The sequence below is a fragment of the Schistocerca americana genome, chromosome 2, assembly GCF_021461395.2.
Source record: "Schistocerca americana isolate TAMUIC-IGC-003095 chromosome 2, iqSchAmer2.1, whole genome shotgun sequence".
NCBI classification, from domain to species: Eukaryota; Metazoa; Arthropoda; class Insecta; order Orthoptera; family Acrididae; genus Schistocerca; species Schistocerca americana.
In genome coordinates, this window is record NC_060120.1 from 194671399 (window position 1) to 194684291 (window position 12893).

At 51.2% G+C, this 12893-nt stretch overlaps 25 non-coding genes across 25 annotated transcripts; 5 read left to right on the top strand and 20 right to left on the bottom strand.

The window, feature by feature from the left end:
• Nucleotides 1-228: 228 nt before the first annotated feature.
• On the bottom strand, nt 229-302 carry Trnai-aau. Its single transcript has one exon. It is a non-coding gene; the product is annotated as a tRNA-Ile (tRNA).
• Nucleotides 303-500: 198 nt separating this feature from the next.
• On the bottom strand, nt 501-572 carry Trnae-uuc. Its single transcript has one exon. It is a non-coding gene; the product is annotated as a tRNA-Glu (tRNA).
• A 281-nt stretch (nt 573-853) lies between these two features.
• On the bottom strand, nt 854-926 carry Trnam-cau. The gene has a single exon. It is a non-coding gene; the product is annotated as a tRNA-Met (tRNA).
• Nucleotides 927-1219: 293 nt separating this feature from the next.
• Nucleotides 1220-1290, bottom strand: Trnag-gcc. Its single transcript has one exon. It is a non-coding gene; the product is annotated as a tRNA-Gly (tRNA).
• A 341-nt stretch (nt 1291-1631) lies between these two features.
• On the top strand, nt 1632-1703 carry Trnag-ucc. The gene has a single exon. It is a non-coding gene; the product is annotated as a tRNA-Gly (tRNA).
• Nucleotides 1704-2284: 581 nt separating this feature from the next.
• Trnai-aau lies at nt 2285-2358 on the bottom strand. Its single transcript has one exon. It is a non-coding gene; the product is annotated as a tRNA-Ile (tRNA).
• A 198-nt stretch (nt 2359-2556) lies between these two features.
• On the bottom strand, nt 2557-2628 carry Trnae-uuc. The gene has a single exon. It is a non-coding gene; the product is annotated as a tRNA-Glu (tRNA).
• Nucleotides 2629-2909: 281 nt separating this feature from the next.
• Nucleotides 2910-2982, bottom strand: Trnam-cau. Its single transcript has one exon. It is a non-coding gene; the product is annotated as a tRNA-Met (tRNA).
• A 293-nt stretch (nt 2983-3275) lies between these two features.
• Nucleotides 3276-3346, bottom strand: Trnag-gcc. The gene has a single exon. It is a non-coding gene; the product is annotated as a tRNA-Gly (tRNA).
• A 341-nt stretch (nt 3347-3687) lies between these two features.
• On the top strand, nt 3688-3759 carry Trnag-ucc. The gene has a single exon. It is a non-coding gene; the product is annotated as a tRNA-Gly (tRNA).
• Nucleotides 3760-4340: 581 nt separating this feature from the next.
• On the bottom strand, nt 4341-4414 carry Trnai-aau. The gene has a single exon. It is a non-coding gene; the product is annotated as a tRNA-Ile (tRNA).
• A 198-nt stretch (nt 4415-4612) lies between these two features.
• Nucleotides 4613-4684, bottom strand: Trnae-uuc. The gene has a single exon. It is a non-coding gene; the product is annotated as a tRNA-Glu (tRNA).
• Nucleotides 4685-4965: 281 nt separating this feature from the next.
• Trnam-cau lies at nt 4966-5038 on the bottom strand. Its single transcript has one exon. It is a non-coding gene; the product is annotated as a tRNA-Met (tRNA).
• A 293-nt stretch (nt 5039-5331) lies between these two features.
• Trnag-gcc lies at nt 5332-5402 on the bottom strand. Its single transcript has one exon. It is a non-coding gene; the product is annotated as a tRNA-Gly (tRNA).
• A 341-nt stretch (nt 5403-5743) lies between these two features.
• Trnag-ucc lies at nt 5744-5815 on the top strand. Its single transcript has one exon. It is a non-coding gene; the product is annotated as a tRNA-Gly (tRNA).
• Nucleotides 5816-6396: 581 nt separating this feature from the next.
• Nucleotides 6397-6470, bottom strand: Trnai-aau. Its single transcript has one exon. It is a non-coding gene; the product is annotated as a tRNA-Ile (tRNA).
• Nucleotides 6471-6668: 198 nt separating this feature from the next.
• On the bottom strand, nt 6669-6740 carry Trnae-uuc. Its single transcript has one exon. It is a non-coding gene; the product is annotated as a tRNA-Glu (tRNA).
• A 281-nt stretch (nt 6741-7021) lies between these two features.
• Trnam-cau lies at nt 7022-7094 on the bottom strand. The gene has a single exon. It is a non-coding gene; the product is annotated as a tRNA-Met (tRNA).
• A 280-nt stretch (nt 7095-7374) lies between these two features.
• Trnag-gcc lies at nt 7375-7445 on the bottom strand. The gene has a single exon. It is a non-coding gene; the product is annotated as a tRNA-Gly (tRNA).
• A 341-nt stretch (nt 7446-7786) lies between these two features.
• Trnag-ucc lies at nt 7787-7858 on the top strand. Its single transcript has one exon. It is a non-coding gene; the product is annotated as a tRNA-Gly (tRNA).
• A 581-nt stretch (nt 7859-8439) lies between these two features.
• Nucleotides 8440-8513, bottom strand: Trnai-aau. The gene has a single exon. It is a non-coding gene; the product is annotated as a tRNA-Ile (tRNA).
• Nucleotides 8514-8711: 198 nt separating this feature from the next.
• On the bottom strand, nt 8712-8783 carry Trnae-uuc. The gene has a single exon. It is a non-coding gene; the product is annotated as a tRNA-Glu (tRNA).
• A 281-nt stretch (nt 8784-9064) lies between these two features.
• Trnam-cau lies at nt 9065-9137 on the bottom strand. Its single transcript has one exon. It is a non-coding gene; the product is annotated as a tRNA-Met (tRNA).
• Nucleotides 9138-9430: 293 nt separating this feature from the next.
• Nucleotides 9431-9501, bottom strand: Trnag-gcc. Its single transcript has one exon. It is a non-coding gene; the product is annotated as a tRNA-Gly (tRNA).
• A 341-nt stretch (nt 9502-9842) lies between these two features.
• Trnag-ucc lies at nt 9843-9914 on the top strand. Its single transcript has one exon. It is a non-coding gene; the product is annotated as a tRNA-Gly (tRNA).
• The last annotated feature ends 2979 nt before the right edge of the window (nt 9915-12893 follow it).

The following is a 12893-nucleotide window of genomic DNA, read 5'->3' on the forward strand; positions in this document are numbered from 1 at the left end:
GTACTGACAAGGGCCAAAGTTGTTACGCATCGGCAATCGGACATTTTCTTTCATTTTCTCTAACCAGTGTATTCAAGATATTATGGCCATTGCCGAGTGAATGCTGTAGTGCTTCCCGACGAGTCGGGTTCGGATCCTCTGTCAACTTCCACGCAGGGTGATGATCATTTGGTCATCACACTCGCCAGCTGAAATCGGCGCTGCCTTTTCGCAGTAGTAAAAGAGAAGTGGCCCGTGGGGGGATCGAACCCACGACCTTCGCGTTATTAGCACGACGCTCTAACCAACTGAGCTAACGGGCCTCGGCAGATGCAGCTGCTCAGCCCTACGCTGGAATCAGATGGCATGAAGCCATACACCATTCCTATGGTCGTCGTGTGTCTGCTTCCCTAGTCTATATTCTGCTGACGGTCACGAAACAGTAGCTATATTGCGAGCAGGACGGGAAACGGCCGCTCGGACAGCTCAAACTTGTCACGATTAGTGTGGAAAAAATTCCGTTCCGGTACCGGGAATCGAACCCGGGCCTCCTGGGTGAAAGGCAGGTATCATAGCCACTAGACCACACCGGATGCGGCCGTTTCATTCGACCGTTCGTACGGTCGCTTGTCGCATTGTCGCTCTCTTTGCGAGCATCTTTGCACATACTGACTGGCAAGGCGCGCACCTCAAACGTCGCAGAGCAATGCTTTTGGCTTCATGCTCTGCTGGGAGAAGAGGAATAGGGAAGCTGTATGTAGCAATAACAGGAAGTAAACATTTTCCCGCTGAAGCGTTGAAACGTTGTGGATAACAAACAAGAAATAAGTTGGCGCCCTAGCAACAGCACCACCTTCAGTCACAGAAAATTAGATGCCCCGGGTGAGGATCGAACTCACGACCTTAAGATTATGAGACTTACGCGCTGCCTACTGCGCTACCGAGGCAGGCGATCGTTAGACCTTCTGGAATCTTGGTAAGTACCGAATACAAGTGGTAGAGAGTCTGCACTCCCTGGCTCATTTTTTCTGTTGCTACACGTGCATTCACGGCGCGGCAGGCAACTTGCGATGCTAGGCCGACGCCAGTATGTACAATAGCACGCAGGAGTCCAAACGAGCAGTCGTCCGCGCTGCATGATTGGTTCTTTCCACACGGAATCCCGCGGTTCATTCTCATGGCTCACGCAGTTCGAGTGCGAAAGACACGCAGCACCCCTACCGGAGAAAAAACAAAATGATGCATCGGCCGGGAATCGAACCCGGGCCGCCCGCGTGGCAGGCGAGCATTCTACCACTGAACCACCGATGCTCGGGCCAGCGGTACCTTCACGCTGCTTCCCGAGCAGATGTCTCAAGGGAAAGTGGGACTGCCGTCAAGCGCCGTAGCATTCTGTGGAGAAGATGCTGCAGACGCTGAATCCTGCACTGCACTGCTTAAAGATGCCGCCAGAACGCGGTCCTCTGCGTACTCTTGCGTCGCCGGCGCCGACTCTTGCCAAAGGATGCGAAATGTGCGCGGATACGCTGTCCGAATGCGTCTGGATGTGCTCCCCTAGCCTGCCTCGAAATGCGCCTGCCGGGTACGATCACCTTCGGCCGCTGCCGACAGGCGGGAAGCCGACTCAGCGCGGTGGCGGGGCGCTCGCTTGTGCGGTGGTGGTGTAATGGTCAGCATAGTTGCCTTCCAAGCAGTTGATCCGGGTTCGATTCCCGGCCACCGCAGCAGGCTTTTAATTTCGCGTATGAGTACTTTTGCCACGCGCTCTTAAACTATTGTTTTTTCGCCCTCTTACTCGCTGCATACCAGCCCTTAGTGTGTCTCGACTTGTCTCGCCTTTGCTCAGCTGACGCGAGAGCTGACGCTCTCAAATCGGCCTATATCAAAACGACAAGCACGAGAAACGACTGAGAGAGGTAAGGAGAGGCGAGGCGATGGACACACAGCACGCCCCCTTCATTTCACGGTGGCGTCTCCCTGGCCGAATCGGGCTGTAGCTCCGAAAACAAAGGAGAAACAAAAATAGGAAGTAAAACTGCCAATAGTGCCCTGTGTTCCCATGCGCTCACCCGCCCAAGTACTGACAAGGGCCAAAGTTGTTACGCATCGGCAATCGGACATTTTCTTTCATTTTCTCTAACCAGTGTATTCAAGATATTATGGCCATTGCCGAGTGAATGCTGTAGTGCTTCCCGACGAGTCGGGTTCGGATCCTCTGTCAACTTCCACGCAGGGTGATGATCATTTGGTCATCACACTCGCCAGCTGAAATCGGCGCTGCCTTTTCGCAGTAGTAAAAGAGAAGTGGCCCGTGGGGGGATCGAACCCACGACCTTCGCGTTATTAGCACGACGCTCTAACCAACTGAGCTAACGGGCCTCGGCAGATGCAGCTGCTCAGCCCTACGCTGGAATCAGATGGCATGAAGCCATACACCATTCCTATGGTCGTCGTGTGTCTGCTTCCCTAGTCTATATTCTGCTGACGGTCACGAAACAGTAGCTATATTGCGAGCAGGACGGGAAACGGCCGCTCGGACAGCTCAAACTTGTCACGATTAGTGTGGAAAAAATTCCGTTCCGGTACCGGGAATCGAACCCGGGCCTCCTGGGTGAAAGGCAGGTATCCTAGCCACTAGACCACACCGGATGCGGCCGTTTCATTCGACCGTTCGTACGGTCGCTTGTCGCATTGTCGCTCTCTTTGCGAGCATCTTTGCACATACTGACTGGCAAGGCGCGCACCTCAAACGTCGCAGAGCAATGCTTTTGGCTTCATGCTCTGCTGGGAGAAGAGGAATAGGGAAGCTGTATGTAGCAATAACAGGAAGTAAACATTTTCCCGCTGAAGCGTTGAAACGTTGTGGATAACAAACAAGAAATAAGTTGGCGCCCTAGCAACAGCACCACCTTCAGTCACAGAAAATTAGATGCCCCGGGTGAGGATCGAACTCACGACCTTAAGATTATGAGACTTACGCGCTGCCTACTGCGCTACCGAGGCAGGCGATCGTTAGACCTTCTGGAATCTTGGTAAGTACCGAATACAAGTGGTAGAGAGTCTGCACTCCCTGGCTCATTTTTTCTGTTGCTACACGTGCATTCACGGCGCGGCAGGCAACTTGCGATGCTAGGCCGACGCCAGTATGTACAATAGCACGCAGGAGTCCAAACGAGCAGTCGTCCGCGCTGCATGATTGGTTCTTTCCACACGGAATCCCGCGGTTCATTCTCATGGCTCACGCAGTTCGAGTGCGAAAGACACGCAGCACCCCTACCGGAGAAAAAACAAAATGATGCATCGGCCGGGAATCGAACCCGGGCCGCCCGCGTGGCAGGCGAGCATTCTACCACTGAACCACCGATGCTCGGGCCAGCGGTACCTTCACGCTGCTTCCCGAGCAGATGTCTCAAGGGAAAGTGGGACTGCCGTCAAGCGCCGTAGCATTCTGTGGAGAAGATGCTGCAGACGCTGAATCCTGCACTGCACTGCTTAAAGATGCCGCCAGAACGCGGTCCTCTGCGTACTCTTGCGTCGCCGGCGCCGACTCTTGCCAAAGGATGCGAAATGTGCGCGGATACGCTGTCCGAATGCGTCTGGATGTGCTCCCCTAGCCTGCCTCGAAATGCGCCTGCCGGGTACGATCACCTTCGGCCGCTGCCGACAGGCGGGAAGCCGACTCAGCGCGGTGGCGGGGCGCTCGCTTGTGCGGTGGTGGTGTAATGGTCAGCATAGTTGCCTTCCAAGCAGTTGATCCGGGTTCGATTCCCGGCCACCGCAGCAGGCTTTTAATTTCGCGTATGAGTACTTTTGCCACGCGCTCTTAAACTATTGTTTTTTCGCCCTCTTACTCGCTGCATACCAGCCCTTAGTGTGTCTCGACTTGTCTCGCCTTTGCTCAGCTGACGCGAGAGCTGACGCTCTCAAATCGGCCTATATCAAAACGACAAGCACGAGAAACGACTGAGAGAGGTAAGGAGAGGCGAGGCGATGGACACACAGCACGCCCCCTTCATTTCACGGTGGCGTCTCCCTGGCCGAATCGGGCTGTAGCTCCGAAAACAAAGGAGAAACAAAAATAGGAAGTAAAACTGCCAATAGTGCCCTGTGTTCCCATGCGCTCACCCGCCCAAGTACTGACAAGGGCCAAAGTTGTTACGCATCGGCAATCGGACATTTTCTTTCATTTTCTCTAACCAGTGTATTCAAGATATTATGGCCATTGCCGAGTGAATGCTGTAGTGCTTCCCGACGAGTCGGGTTCGGATCCTCTGTCAACTTCCACGCAGGGTGATGATCATTTGGTCATCACACTCGCCAGCTGAAATCGGCGCTGCCTTTTCGCAGTAGTAAAAGAGAAGTGGCCCGTGGGGGGATCGAACCCACGACCTTCGCGTTATTAGCACGACGCTCTAACCAACTGAGCTAACGGGCCTCGGCAGATGCAGCTGCTCAGCCCTACGCTGGAATCAGATGGCATGAAGCCATACACCATTCCTATGGTCGTCGTGTGTCTGCTTCCCTAGTCTATATTCTGCTGACGGTCACGAAACAGTAGCTATATTGCGAGCAGGACGGGAAACGGCCGCTCGGACAGCTCAAACTTGTCACGATTAGTGTGGAAAAAATTCCGTTCCGGTACCGGGAATCGAACCCGGGCCTCCTGGGTGAAAGGCAGGTATCCTAGCCACTAGACCACACCGGATGCGGCCGTTTCATTCGACCGTTCGTACGGTCGCTTGTCGCATTGTCGCTCTCTTTGCGAGCATCTTTGCACATACTGACTGGCAAGGCGCGCACCTCAAACGTCGCAGAGCAATGCTTTTGGCTTCATGCTCTGCTGGGAGAAGAGGAATAGGGAAGCTGTATGTAGCAATAACAGGAAGTAAACATTTTCCCGCTGAAGCGTTGAAACGTTGTGGATAACAAACAAGAAATAAGTTGGCGCCCTAGCAACAGCACCACCTTCAGTCACAGAAAATTAGATGCCCCGGGTGAGGATCGAACTCACGACCTTAAGATTATGAGACTTACGCGCTGCCTACTGCGCTACCGAGGCAGGCGATCGTTAGACCTTCTGGAATCTTGGTAAGTACCGAATACAAGTGGTAGAGAGTCTGCACTCCCTGGCTCATTTTTTCTGTTGCTACACGTGCATTCACGGCGCGGCAGGCAACTTGCGATGCTAGGCCGACGCCAGTATGTACAATAGCACGCAGGAGTCCAAACGAGCAGTCGTCCGCGCTGCATGATTGGTTCTTTCCACACGGAATCCCGCGGTTCATTCTCATGGCTCACGCAGTTCGAGTGCGAAAGACACGCAGCACCCCTACCGGAGAAAAAACAAAATGATGCATCGGCCGGGAATCGAACCCGGGCCGCCCGCGTGGCAGGCGAGCATTCTACCACTGAACCACCGATGCTCGGGCCAGCGGTACCTTCACGCTGCTTCCCGAGCAGATGTCTCAAGGGAAAGTGGGACTGCCGTCAAGCGCCGTAGCATTCTGTGGAGAAGATGCTGCAGACGCTGAATCCTGCACTGCACTGCTTAAAGATGCCGCCAGAACGCGGTCCTCTGCGTACTCTTGCGTCGCCGGCGCCGACTCTTGCCAAAGGATGCGAAATGTGCGCGGATACGCTGTCCGAATGCGTCTGGATGTGCTCCCCTAGCCTGCCTCGAAATGCGCCTGCCGGGTACGATCACCTTCGGCCGCTGCCGACAGGCGGGAAGCCGACTCAGCGCGGTGGCGGGGCGCTCGCTTGTGCGGTGGTGGTGTAATGGTCAGCATAGTTGCCTTCCAAGCAGTTGATCCGGGTTCGATTCCCGGCCACCGCAGCAGGCTTTTAATTTCGCGTATGAGTACTTTTGCCACGCGCTCTTAAACTATTGTTTTTTCGCCCTCTTACTCGCTGCATACCAGCCCTTAGTGTGTCTCGACTTGTCTCGCCTTTGCTCAGCTGACGCGAGAGCTGACGCTCTCAAATCGGCCTATATCAAAACGACAAGCACGAGAAACGACTGAGAGAGGTAAGGAGAGGCGAGGCGATGGACACACAGCACGCCCCCTTCATTTCACGGTGGCGTCTCCCTGGCCGAATCGGGCTGTAGCTCCGAAAACAAAGGAGAAACAAAAATAGGAAGTAAAACTGCCAATAGTGCCCTGTGTTCCCATGCGCTCACCCGCCCAAGTACTGACAAGGGCCAAAGTTGTTACGCATCGGCAATCGGACATTTTCTTTCATTTTCTCTAACCAGTGTATTCAAGATATTATGGCCATTGCCGAGTGAATGCTGTAGTGCTTCCCGACGAGTCGGGTTCGGATCCTCTGTCAACTTCCACGCAGGGTGATGATCATTTGGTCATCACACTCGCCAGCTGAAATCGGCGCTGCCTTTTCGCAGTAGTAAAAGAGAAGTGGCCCGTGGGGGGATCGAACCCACGACCTTCGCGTTATTAGCACGACGCTCTAACCAACTGAGCTAACGGGCCTCGGCAGATGCAGCTGCTCAGCCCTACGCTGGAATCAGATGGCATGAAGCCATACACCATTCCTATGGTCGTCGTGTGTCTGCTTCCCTAGTCTATATTCTGCTGACGGTCACGAAACAGTAGCTATATTGCGAGCAGGACGGGAAACGGCCGCTCGGACAGCTCAAACTTGTCACGATTAGTGTGGAAAAAATTCCGTTCCGGTACCGGGAATCGAACCCGGGCCTCCTGGGTGAAAGGCAGGTATCATAGCCACTAGACCACACCGGATGCGGCCGTTTCATTCGACCGTTCGTACGGTCGCTTGTCGCATTGTCGCTCTCTTTGCGAGCATCTTTGCACATACTGACTGGCAAGGCGCGCACCTCAAACGTCGCAGAGCAATGCTTTTGGCTTCATGCTCTGCTGGGAGAAGAGGAATAGGGAAGCTGTATGTAGCAATAACAGGAAGTAAACATTTTCCCGCTGAAGCGTTGAAACGTTGTGGATAACAAACAAGAAATAAGTTGGCGCCCTAGCAACAGCACCACCTTCAGTCACAGAAAATTAGATGCCCCGGGTGAGGATCGAACTCACGACCTTAAGATTATGAGACTTACGCGCTGCCTACTGCGCTACCGAGGCAGGCGATCGTTAGACCTTCTGGAATCTTGGTAAGTACCGAATACACTGCACTCCCTGGCTCATTTTTTCTGTTGCTACACGTGCATTCACGGCGCGGCAGGCAACTTGCGATGCTAGGCCGACGCCAGTATGTACAATAGCACGCAGGAGTCCAAACGAGCAGTCGTCCGCGCTGCATGATTGGTTCTTTCCACACGGAATCCCGCGGTTCATTCTCATGGCTCACGCAGTTCGAGTGCGAAAGACACGCAGCACCCCTACCGGAGAAAAAACAAAATGATGCATCGGCCGGGAATCGAACCCGGGCCGCCCGCGTGGCAGGCGAGCATTCTACCACTGAACCACCGATGCTCGGGCCAGCGGTACCTTCACGCTGCTTCCCGAGCAGATGTCTCAAGGGAAAGTGGGACTGCCGTCAAGCGCCGTAGCATTCTGTGGAGAAGATGCTGCAGACGCTGAATCCTGCACTGCACTGCTTAAAGATGCCGCCAGAACGCGGTCCTCTGCGTACTCTTGCGTCGCCGGCGCCGACTCTTGCCAAAGGATGCGAAATGTGCGCGGATACGCTGTCCGAATGCGTCTGGATGTGCTCCCCTAGCCTGCCTCGAAATGCGCCTGCCGGGTACGATCACCTTCGGCCGCTGCCGACAGGCGGGAAGCCGACTCAGCGCGGTGGCGGGGCGCTCGCTTGTGCGGTGGTGGTGTAATGGTCAGCATAGTTGCCTTCCAAGCAGTTGATCCGGGTTCGATTCCCGGCCACCGCAGCAGGCTTTTAATTTCGCGTATGAGTACTTTTGCCACGCGCTCTTAAACTATTGTTTTTTCGCCCTCTTACTCGCTGCATACCAGCCCTTAGTGTGTCTCGACTTGTCTCGACTTTGCTCAGCTGACGCGAGAGCTGACGCTCTCAAATCGGCCTATATTAAAACGACAAGCACGAGAAACGACTGAGAGAGGTAAGGAGAGGCGAGGCGATGGACACACAGCACGCCCCCTTCATTTCACGGTGGCGTCTCCCTGGCCGAATCGGGCTGTAGCTCCGAAAACAAAGGAGAAACAAAAATAGGAAGTAAAACTGCCAATAGTGCCCTGTGTTCCCATGCGCTCACCCGCCCAAGTACTGACAAGGGCCAAAGTTGTTACGCATCGGCAATCGGACATTTTCTTTCATTTTCTCTAACCAGTGTATTCAAGATATTATGGCCATTGCCGAGTGAATGCTGTAGTGCTTCCCGACGAGTCGGGTTCGGATCCTCTGTCAACTTCCACGCAGGGTGATGATCATTTGGTCATCACACTCGCCAGCTGAAATCGGCGCTGCCTTTTCGCAGTAGTAAAAGAGAAGTGGCCCGTGGGGGGATCGAACCCACGACCTTCGCGTTATTAGCACGACGCTCTAACCAACTGAGCTAACGGGCCTCGGCAGATGCAGCTGCTCAGCCCTACGCTGGAATCAGATGGCATGAAGCCATACACCATTCCTATGGTCGTCGTGTGTCTGCTTCCCTAGTCTATATTCTGCTGACGGTCACGAAACAGTAGCTATATTGCGAGCAGGACGGGAAACGGCCGCTCGGACAGCTCAAACTTGTCACGATTAGTGTGGAAAAAATTCCGTTCCGGTACCGGGAATCGAACCCGGGCCTCCTGGGTGAAAGGCAGGTATCCTAGCCACTAGACCACACCGGATGCGGCCGTTTCATTCGACCGTTCGTACGGTCGCTTGTCGCATTGTCGCTCTCTTTGCGAGCATCTTTGCACATACTGACTGGCAAGGCGCGCACCTCAAACGTCGCAGAGCAATGCTTTTGGCTTCATGCTCTGCTGGGAGAAGAGGAATAGGGAAGCTGTATGTAGCAATAACAGGAAGTAAACATTTTCCCGCTGAAGCGTTGAAACGTTGTGGATAACAAACAAGAAATAAGTTGGCGCCCTAGCAACAGCACCACCTTCAGTCACAGAAAATTAGATGCCCCGGGTGAGGATCGAACTCACGACCTTAAGATTATGAGACTTACGCGCTGCCTACTGCGCTACCGAGGCAGGCGATCGTTAGACCTTCTGGAATCTTGGTAAGTACCGAATACAAGTGGTAGAGAGTCTGCACTCCCTGGCTCATTTTTTCTGTTGCTACACGTGCATTCACGGCGCGGCAGGCAACTTGCGATGCTAGGCCGACGCCAGTATGTACAATAGCACGCAGGAGTCCAAACGAGCAGTCGTCCGCGCTGCATGATTGGTTCTTTCCACACGGAATCCCGCGGTTCATTCTCATGGCTCACGCAGTTCGAGTGCGAAAGACACGCAGCACCCCTACCGGAGAAAAAACAAAATGATGCATCGGCCGGGAATCGAACCCGGGCCGCCCGCGTGGCAGGCGAGCATTCTACCACTGAACCACCGATGCTCGGGCCAGCGGTACCTTCACGCTGCTTCCCGAGCAGATGTCTCAAGGGAAAGTGGGACTGCCGTCAAGCGCCGTAGCATTCTGTGGAGAAGATGCTGCAGACGCTGAATCCTGCACTGCACTGCTTAAAGATGCCGCCAGAACGCGGTCCTCTGCGTACTCTTGCGTCGCCGGCGCCGACTCTTGCCAAAGGATGCGAAATGTGCGCGGATACGCTGTCCGAATGCGTCTGGATGTGCTCCCCTAGCCTGCCTCGAAATGCGCCTGCCGGGTACGATCACCTTCGGCCGCTGCCGACAGGCGGGAAGCCGACTCAGCGCGGTGGCGGGGCGCTCGCTTGTGCGGTGGTGGTGTAATGGTCAGCATAGTTGCCTTCCAAGCAGTTGATCCGGGTTCGATTCCCGGCCACCGCAGCAGGCTTTTAATTTCGCGTATGAGTACTTTTGCCACGCGCTCTTAAACTATTGTTTTTTCGCCCTCTTACTCGCTGCATACCAGCCCTTAGTGTGTCTCGACTTGTCTCGCCTTTGCTCAGCTGACGCGAGAGCTGACGCTCTCAAATCGGCCTATATCAAAACGACAAGCACGAGAAACGACTGAGAGAGGTAAGGAGAGGCGAGGCGATGGACACACAGCACGCCCCCTTCATTTCACGGTGGCGTCTCCCTGGCCGAATCGGGCTGTAGCTCCGAAAACAAAGGAGAAACAAAAATAGGAAGTAAAACTGCCAATAGTGCCCTGTGTTCCCATGCGCTCACCCGCCCAAGTACTGACAAGGGCCAAAGTTGTTACGCATCGGCAATCGGACATTTTCTTTCATTTTCTCTAACCAGTGTATTCAAGATATTATGGCCATTGCCATCCACTATTTTCACTGAACATTTGCAAGGTTATTCATTTATTAGCCAATCTACTGGTATTGTTTGTTTGAATCTACTTTGCGGCCGGCATTGCACTTCGTTGTGCCAAGATTAAATGTTTTCTATGCCTACCGCGAAGAGAACAGAATACCAAGGTTACGCCCTTTGCGACTCTAGAGCTATTTACACAGGGAATTTTGTCATTTTATCTTACAGGGCCACAGAACTCGGTGCTCACGAAATTGGGTAAATTTCGGAGGGATTGATTTAATTATGGGCATTGCATATATCGTTTTCCAGATTAAGTTGTTTAATCTCAAGTTCTAGGGGACTAATGACCTCAGCAGTTGAGTCCCATAGTGCTCAGAGCCATTTTTGAACTATAGTAAAACTGATTAAGCGCACCATTTGCTCAACAACACATCACACAGTAAATTTTTATCACACAAATGCTACGCATTTCATTTTTATTGGTAACCGAACACTTACATTTTTTAAAGAACGTGACGCTTGGCGATAGCTCTGCCAGTGGATCACTTTCAGAATTTTTTGTGATATTAGTATAGTCAGATTATATATATATATATATATATATATATATATATATATATATATATTCATATATATATATATATATATATTCTGTTCTCTCAACCACTCTGTAGCGATAACAGCAGTTAGATTTTTTTGGCGCAACGCAATTTGCTAACGTACCAAAATTTCTCCAGAGTTCATCGGCATTCTTATGCTCCGCCTTGTTTTTCATTGATTTGATTGTTGAATATTTTTTGTCTTTGGTTTGTACTCTGTATGTGATTTGCGATGTTGCACAAATGTTTTAAGGTTAGAGCGCGTAATCTGACCATCCGACGATCCTCCGATTATTGACAACAATTCTGAGAATGACAGTAACCACTCTGCGGTGCAACAGTTACAAAGCACTACAGAAAATATGAGTTCTGTTTCCCAAAATAATGTACAGTTCACTGACAGTATTATTCCACCTAGTTAACTGTCTGCTCAGACAGTCGATTCAGGCATAGCGGACCGACGCTGAGGTAGATGTTGCTAACACGCAGGTGGCAGAACAGGCTCGTTTACCGAATCAGGCCAGTGAACTTCTCAATTCTTGTGCAGTCAATCAGAATGCCAATAGTGTGTCAGAGGACACAGTAGTGCAAAGTACTCAGCCTGTTTTCAAAAATCTGTCAGATTCCATTTGCGGTAATTATGCAGTTAATACAACAAATGACACGTCCATGGCTGTAGATGATGTCTCCACCTCACAATGTACAACACAGCTGATACTCGACGCATCAGTTCAAAAGAATATGGAAACGATGCTTCGAAATCTTCTGCAAATAATGGTTAAACAGAATAACAAAACTGATGAACAGCTCACCACCATACGGAAAGAAAACAAGATGACATAACCACTCAGTTCAATGAACACTTTTCCAGCATACGTGACGAGCTTAAATCGAACACAGAAACGACTGATAACCGTTTCAAACAGGTAGATACAGATATTAAGGCCAGTAAAATACGTTTTTGCGGTAAAACTGAATCCATAGCCAGGCAATGCGCACACAGTCACCAAACCTTTGAGAGATGACATTAATGCTTTAAGATATCAACGTAGTGAAACGTCTAAGAAGCTTACAGTTGACATCAAATCAGTTCAGGGAAGCTAGATTAACAAAACGCTTGGTTAGATGCACGTCTTAAAATTTACACTGATACCTCAGAGAATCGATACGAAGACTTTGTGCGTAAACACACAGGGGAGAAAAAAGTTTTTATACTCAATTGAAGCACAAAAACAGGAAGTACAATGGCAGTTCCTCACAAGTCTTACAACCCATGTTGACGCTAGTATAAATTCCGCTACAGACGAGGTCAACACAGTAATGAAATCCCAGAACCAAATACAGAGAGATGCAATTGATTTGAAAACAACTACTGACATACGAATCCAGAAAACTGCAGAAAAATGCACACATAACACTGAGTCGTTAAGCTCCCGTCTTGAACAAATAGAACTGATGCAGGACCCTGACATAATTAAAGCAGATTTGAAAAAGATGAACAAATCTACATGCAAACCACAGAAGTAAGTCGACGTTTTAGATTCAAACAATTCAACACATATTCTTACGCTCAGGGAAAGATGCAATGAGCTATCAGCAAGGTTAGAAACACTTGAAAACCGAACTGAAAATAAATTAGACAACACAGCTCCCATTCCATTTACTGAATCTCAGGAGTATCAGTCCATGCAGCAAACAAGGTTAATAGTTTACATCAGGAAGTAGCCAGTATCAGAAATTTCTCCATGTAATAAGTCTCAAATTGACATGCCTAGCGTGCAACAGCAACAGTCACCTAATTTTCAGCCTCACAATAATATGAGCAGATTACAAAGAGCGCGTGACACAGACGCAAACCAGTCGTCACACAATCAGTTTTTTTTTTTTTTCTCGCCGCCGAATCTTCTCAAAATCTCCAACACAAAGGATTCGACTATAAATA